This window comes from Carlito syrichta, unplaced genomic scaffold, assembly GCF_000164805.1.
Source record: "Carlito syrichta isolate Samal-C Ts95f unplaced genomic scaffold, Tarsius_syrichta-2.0.1 Scaffold303952, whole genome shotgun sequence".
NCBI classification, from domain to species: Eukaryota; Metazoa; Chordata; class Mammalia; order Primates; family Tarsiidae; genus Carlito; species Carlito syrichta.
This window is the reverse complement of record NW_007248048.1, coordinates 8,036-16,079: the sequence shown is the minus strand read 5'-3', so window position 1 is coordinate 16,079 and position 8,044 is coordinate 8,036. Positions and strand designations below refer to the sequence as shown.

General features: G+C 38.8%; 1 protein-coding gene across 2 annotated transcripts in view; it reads right to left on the bottom strand.

Moving 5' to 3' along the window:
• Positions 1 to 8,044, bottom strand: part of ZBTB43 (zinc finger and BTB domain containing 43) — a 28,572-nt gene that overhangs the window by 14,950 nt on the left and 5,578 nt on the right. The gene's annotated exons all lie outside the window — the stretch shown is intronic.

The following is an 8,044-nucleotide window of genomic DNA, read 5'->3' as shown; positions in this document are numbered from 1 at the left end:
TCAGCCTTCCGAGTAGCCGGAATTACAGGCATGCGCTACCACGTCCGGCTGATTTTTTTATTTATTGTAGAGATGAGGTCTCGCTGCCTAGGCGGATCTCGAACCCGCAGGCCCAGGCGATCCACTCACCTCAGCCCCCCAAAGGTGCGGGATTACAGGCTGAGCCACCGAGCCCGGCCTAGACATCATTTTTAAACAGATGTTTTTCACAAGCTTCATGAAAAGTCTCTGAATAAAGAATATGGAATATGAGACAAAACAGAAGAATGATATGACAAAAAGAGCTGACTGAATAAACAATAGGATATAAGGAAGCTAATATAGTGCATACATTTACACAGGCAACAAGCAGCAGAATTACAACTGTAGAAAATGGAATAAATCAATGATGTAAAAGGTACTTTGGGGAACTTCTAATAGAATACAGGAAAGGGATAAAAATATGAAAACAGTCAGAGAGAGAAGATAATAAAGCTGGATTACAGAGAATAAAGATCAATGTACAGCTAATATTCTTGAGAGAAAAGAACCAGAATAGGTGAAATAATCAAAATTGTTTAATTTAAAAAAAAAAGTCCCTGGCTGGAAAACCTTGAGTAGAGTATTCAGAAGAGCCTTACCTCAGTAATGAGGACAAATTAATTCCAGACAAAATGTAGTTCAGGTGCTGCCAAACAAAGATTAAAAATAAGCCTCAAAAGGATCAAACTGTTTCCAATGTAATTATGTTCCAAAATGAAGTTTGAGAACATTTACATAATACAAAAATATCCAGCACCAAACAAGGTAAAATTCATATCTGATATCTAAAAAATCACCAGGCATGCCAAGAAGCAGGAAAATATAACCCATGGTATTTGGGGTGGGGGAGTGTGGATGGGAATCAATCAATAGAAACAGACCTAGAAATGACACAAATGTACACAATTGGTAAATAATTCTCTACTTTATATGTTCAAGAAAGTAGAGGAAAGATTAAGCATGTTAGGTAGAGACAGGGAAGGGGGGAGAGGGGGAGGGGGAGAATGATAACAGAATTAACACTGCAGAAAAAAAGATTAGTGAATTTAAAAACACAGCAATAGCAACTACCCTAAATAAAACATAAAGAGAAAATGAAAAGAAAGAAAAAGGAAACAGAATGTCAGTAAACTGTAAGACAACTTAAAAATGCCTAATATATATAAATGGGAGGCAGAAAATTACATATGTCAAGTTATGAGACTTGTAAAAACTGAATATGTATACACACACACACATATATACATACATAGATATGACAACAATAGCTGAAACTTTTCAAATTTGATGAAAATTACAAACTCACAGACCTAAGCAGCTCAATAAACCCCAAGCATAAGAAACATTAAAAACTGGGCTCAGTGGCTCAGCCTGTAATCCCAGCACTTTGGGAGGCCAAGGCGAATTGACTGCCTCAGCCCGCGGGTTAGAGACCCACCTAGGCAACTTGGCAAGACCTCATCTCTACAATAAATCAAAAAAATTAGCTGGGCGTGGTAGCACACGCCTGTAGTTCCAGCTACTTGGAAGGCTGAGGCGGAAGGATCGCCAGAGCCCAGCAGGTTGAGGTTGCAGTGGCCGGGAGCATGCCACTGCATTCCAGTCTGGGCAACAGAGTGAGACTCCAACTCAAATAAAAAAGCTGCACCGAGGCACATAATCAAATTACTTAAACTTACTTAAACTGATGAAGAAAAAAAGCTTAAAAGCAGTGAGAGAAAAAAAACCTCTTCTATTCAGAGGACCTCAGAAGCAATGAAAGCCAGGAGGAGACAACAGATCACATTTTTACAGTACTGAAAGAATGAAAAAAAAACTGTCAACTTAGAAAACAGTGAGAGAGGCCATTGCCACCACCATTGCAGCCATTGCCTTGCTAAGCTATGGTGTGACCACGTGCTCTTTGAGCTATGGCCAGGCCATGTTTCCTGGTTTTGGCCCCCTCTCCTACCTTGGGGAGGTAAATCTCCTCTTTTTCTCTCTTTCAAATTTACTTTCTAAATAAACTACATTTTTTTTTTTTTGGAGTCTCACTGTCACCCAGACTGGAGTGCAATGGCCGCTCCTGGCCACCGCAGCCTCGACCTGCTGGACTCTGGCGATCCTTTCGCCTCAGCCTTCCAAGTAGCTGGAACTATAGGCGCGCACTACCACGCCTGGCTAATTTTTTAAAAAAATTTATTGTAGAGATAAGGTCTCGCCAAGTTGCCCAGGCAGGTCTCGAACCTGCAGGCTCAGGCAATTCACTCACCTCAGCCTCCCAAAGCGCGGGATTACAGGCTGAGCCATCGAGCCCAGCTATAAACTACATTTTTTCATCTAAAAAAAACAAAAACAAAAACAGAAAAAAATATTTTTCAAAATGAAAGCGAAATACAGTAAGTCTCCTACATACGAACAAGTTTCATTCCAAGAGCACTCTTAAGTCTGACAAAGTTAGCCTAGGTACCCAACTAACACAATCAGTTACATAGTACTGTACTGTAATAGGTTTATGATACGTTTCACACAAATAATACATAGAAAACAAACACACACAAAAAAACATTTTACAGTACTGTACCAGCTACATCACCACTGCTTTTATACTTGCTTCTGGACATCCTGGACTTAAAATAAAACACTGTACTCTGTACTCTATGCAGAACTGTAAAGTACATAAAAGTACAACCATGTGTAGAGGATGCACACATGTGACAATATACACAAACCTGGAAAGGCAAACATGAACTAACTTACATGTTTACATCTTTGAAAGTTCGCAACTTGAAGGTTCATATGTAGGAGACTTACTGTACTTTCTCAGACATAGAAAGGCTGAAATAATTGATCACCAGAAGGGTCAAAAGTAAAAAGAAAAAAAGAACAGGTAAATGAAAACAAAAATCAGATAAGCAATACAATACTAATATCAAAGTAAAAATTCAGTGAAAAAAGCATCAAAATAGGATGAAAGCTGATTGTTAACTGATAAATTCTATAATTCATAAGTTTACCTTATGAATTTCTTTTTGGAATTAACAAAGAGAGATTTATTAAAGGAGGGATCTACCTTTTGAACTTTTATATATCAAACTTAGTAGAGTGCTAGAAAACAAAACAGTAGCAGAAACGTAATTGTAGTAATAAATGTAAATATCCCTCTTTTAATCCTGAATAAATCAAATAGGTAAAGAATAATAAGGTTTAATACATATAATAAAGGATAAACAGGTTCAGACAGTTATCATTTATAAAGGTAATTTAACAGAAATATATCAACCTCTATATCCTATTCCTTATTTTCCAGTATCTATAGGACATTTACAAAAATGATTATATACGTTGTCACAGAGAACATCAATAAATTCCCCAAGGCAGAAATGCATAGGACATATTTGATTACATGTGATTATATGTGATAAAACTAAAAATATTAAAAATAGAAGCCGGGCTCGGTGGCTCAGCCTGTAATCCCGTGCCTTTGGGAGGCTAAGGTGAGTAGATTGCCTGAGCCCACAGGTTTGAGACCCGCCTGGGCAGCGAGACCTCATCTCTACAATAAATCAAAAAATCAGCCGGGCATGGTAGCGCATGCCTGTAATTCCGGCTACTTGGAAGGCTGAGGCGGAAGGATCGCCGGAGCCCAGCAGTCGAGGCTGTGGTGGCTGGGAGCGGCCACTGCACTCCAGTCTGGGCGACAGAGTGAGACTCCAACTCAAAAAAAAAAAAATAGAGAGGGGAGAAGGGGACAAAGGAATAGGGTAGGAGAAAATTCATTAATTTTAAATATAAACTTTGGTATCAAAACTGGACAAGAGTAAAAAACTACAAGTTAATCTCATTTATTAACACAGAAAGAAAAATTATAAATCACATGGCATCCTAGTTTGTGATTAATAGTGCATTATAAGTATGGCACACTGAAGAAAAATGAGTCACTCCTAGACTGGTAAAATTACCATCAAAAAGCCATTTCACAAGATCTCCCTTGGTTCTCTTCCAGTTAAGAGCAATGCTGGTGACACACAGATCATTCATTACCTATGCTTCATTTTACAAGTGACAGGGAATCATGGGAGATAAATCTAGAAAGGCCAAATGGGATGTAGGCACTGGGGGCAGCACTGAAACTTCTCAGTGATATGCTGAGGTTGATGTGTTGATGGACTAAAGCAAGAGGAAGTCTGAAGCAGAGGCTAATTAAGATTTCAACAAGTATAGTCTAGGTCTAGAAGTAATAAAAGTAACAGTGGAGATGGAAAGTAAGTAGAATGGATGGGACTGACAGAATTGGTAGGCAGGAAGTAGCAGAAGTAATGAAAGGTCAAATGATAACATAAAGAAAAGGAACAGATGACCCACAGAAAGGGAGAAAATATTTGCAGATCACATAACTAATGAGTGACCTGCATCCAGGACACCTAAAGAACCCTTACTGTTCAATAATAAAAAGACAAATAATCCAATTGAAAAATGGATAAAAATTTGAATATTTTTCCAAAAAGATACACAAATAAACAATAAGCATATGAAAATTGCTCAATTATCAGTAGTCATTAAGAAGACACAAAACAAGCCGGGCTTGGTGGCTCAGCCTGTAATCCCGCGCCTTTGGGAGGCTGAGGTGAGTGGATTGCCTGAGCCTGCGGGTTCAAGACCCGCCTGGGCAGGCGAGACCTCATCTCTACAATAAAATCAAAAAATTAGCCAGGCGTGGTAGTGCGCACCTGTAACTCCGGCTACCGGAAGGCTGAGGCCAAAGGATCTCCGGAGTCCAGCAGGTCGAGGCCGCGGTGGCCGGGAGTGGCCACTGCACTCCAGTCTGGGCGACAGTGAGACTCCAACTCAAAAAAAAAAAAGAAAGCACAAAACAAAACTACAAAATACTTTTTCTCACTCACTAGAATGGCTATGATAAATATGATAGACAATAACAAATGTTAGTGAGGCCATGCAGGGATTAGAACCTATACGTTGGTAGTGGGCATGTTAAATGGTACAGTTGCTGTGGAAAACAGCTCGGCAGTGCCTCAAAAAGTTAAACTAGTTATCACATAACTCAGTTATTCTACTCCAAGGAAAATGAAAATATAAGAGGTCCACATAAAAAGTTGTACATGAATGTTTGTAGCAGGATTATTCATAAAAGCCAAAAGTGGAAGCAATATTATGTCCATCAACATATGAATGGATAAACAAAATGTGACATATCCATAAGATAAAATAAAAAAGAACGAAGCACTGATAGATGTGGCAATACGGCTGACCCTTGAAAACATTATGATAAATGAATGAAGGCAGACACAAAAGGCCACATCTTGTAGATTAGTGGCTGACAAGAACTAGGGGTAGAGGAAATGGGGAATATCTGCTAATTGGGTTTCTTTTGGGTAGACAAAAGTTCTCTTTTTTTCTGTCTACAGGCATACGCCACCATGACTAGCTATTTTTTTTTCTTTTGTAGAGAGATGATGATATCTTGCTATGTTGCCCAGACTTATCTTGAACTCCTGGGCTCAAGCAATCCTCCTGCCTCAGTCTCCCAAAGTACTGGAATTATAGGCAAGAGCCACTGCACCTGGCCTAGGGGGACTAAAGTTCTAAAATTAGATTGTGGTAATAGGTATGCCCACTTGTAAGTATACTAAAAAAACCTCTTCACTGCCTATGAGTTGTCTCTACAAAGCTGTTTAAAAACTAGACTAATGCAAGAAAAATTGAGGTGCCAATGCCAACTTTGAAGTTTAATGACAGGGAAAATAGGAAGTATTAATTGGAATAATAACAGCAAATACAATTTATTAAATATATACACAAACATAAAGTTCTTCACACAGACATTGTACCAGAGCCTGTACGAAGCACATGTATGTTCTATCTCACCGAATCCTCACAACAACCCACTTGATAGGTATTTTTATTTCCACTGTACAAATAGGAAACAGACAAAGAAACTCATAATAAGGATCTCATAATAAATTGGTAAGTCAGGATTCAAATTGACGTGTAACTCCAAATCCAATATTTCCCTAAGCTAAAAAAAAAAACTCAGAAAAACATAACATTTATGAAATTAAATGATATATCAGTGCAAAGTATGGCAGTGAATGGTCTTAAACCGTGTAACATGTCCTCTTTAGAAGAGAAGTAGCAAAATAATCTTCTGGTTCAGAGCAATTCTGAACCTACATTATTAGTTTTGCTGAAAGAAAAGGTCATCCAACTAGTAAGTAGTGAAGTTGAGATTTAAATTCAAAGCCCTTGTTCAGGATCATTATAGTCTGAGAGGTACAACAGAATGGAAGGTAAAGGTGAATACTACTTTCACAAACTAAATAATCTATTATATATACCACGTTCATAAACTCCAGGGTATTCACCATTCTCAGATTTAATAAAGCAGCAACAGTTCTTCTAAAACAAATATACTAAGTCCAGCTCACTCCTACCACGCTGCTTGGAAGCTATCTGGCTTTTTTAAAGCAAAAGATGAAGGACAAAATATTGAAGAAGATTCCCTCCAACTTTGATAAGTTTAATAGTAGCCACTATTTATTATTCAGCTAAACAACTGTATGTCAGGTTTTATACACTACTTAAACATAGATTAAACATCCTAAAAACAGATGACAGCAATAGAATAGAAAACCAGACCCACCAGCTACTTATCTTGAAATCCTTCAGAGATTTATTTAATCAGAGCATATGGTAATTTGCATGCTCACTGTATAAAGCATATTTAAACATAGTAAATGTTGCTTCAGTAAATTTAAAGTCTGGCACAAATGTACAAAATTTCCAACATATCCCATGCCTACCAAAATTCTTTAAGAGTCAAACGCCTTACAGTTCACAAAGCATACCATGTAAATCTTGCAAAACTCTTGTATCATTGTATCCATTCTAAAGATGAGTAAACTGAGGCTCAGATTAAAAGAACTGCTTAAGGTTATACATCTCAGAAGTGGTATGTCAGGTCAAATCGATGTGTAACACCAAATGTAATATTTTCCTATGTCAAAAAAAAAACACTCAGAAAAATTTATCTGAAATTAAATGATCTATCAGTGCAAAGTATAGCAGTGAATGAACTTAAACTGTGTAATATATCCTCTTCAGAAGAGAAGTAACAAAAGAATCTTCTGGTTCAGAGCAATTCTAAACGTACATTATTAGTTTTGCTGAAAGAAAAATGATTACAGTAAATAATATATATATATATTTTTTGAGTTGGAGTCTCACTCTGTCACCCAGACTGGAGTGCAGTGGCCACACCAGCCACTGCAACCTCGACCTGCTGGGCTCCGGTGATCCTTCCGCCTCAGCCTTCCAAGTAGCTGGAACTACAGGCGCGCACTACCACGCCCGGCTAATTTTTTGATTTATTGTAGAGATGAGGTCTCACCAAGTTGCCCAGGCGGGTCTCGAACCCGCGGGCTCAGGCAATTCACTCACCTCAGCCTCTCAAGGCGCGGGATGAGCAGTCATTTTAACATTGCCTAAATCTCATGTTTTTCTAGCAGTTCACTTTACTGTGTAATCACTAGCCAAGGACAGAACCAGTTTCTCAGAGGTAGCTATTGATATTGCTTTACAACTCCCTCCTCAGCTTGTTTTGTAGTAATTAGCCTATTTCAAGTATTTACCTCCACCCATAAAATCTAAGTTAACTAACCACACCCCTTGTGACCTGCATGACACAGACCCCATTACCATGGCAGCAGTCTTGTGACTAACCCACCCATCTGCCTGATGTCCATCACCTGACCTCAGTACCTGTGCTCACCTGCCCCTTTATGATGATGTGGAGCAGATCACCACCCAAACTCCTTAACAACCTTCCCCCATCAAAGGGAAGGATTAAAAGGACTCAACCATGAGCAGCCAGTCACCATTGCCTTACTAGACTCTGGTGTGGCCATGTGCTCTTCGAGCTATAGCCATCATCATGTTTCCTGACTTTGGTGCCCTTCCCGACCTTGGGGAGGTAAATCAAGCAATCTCTCTCTCTCTCTCTCTCTCTCTCTGTCTCTCTCTCTCT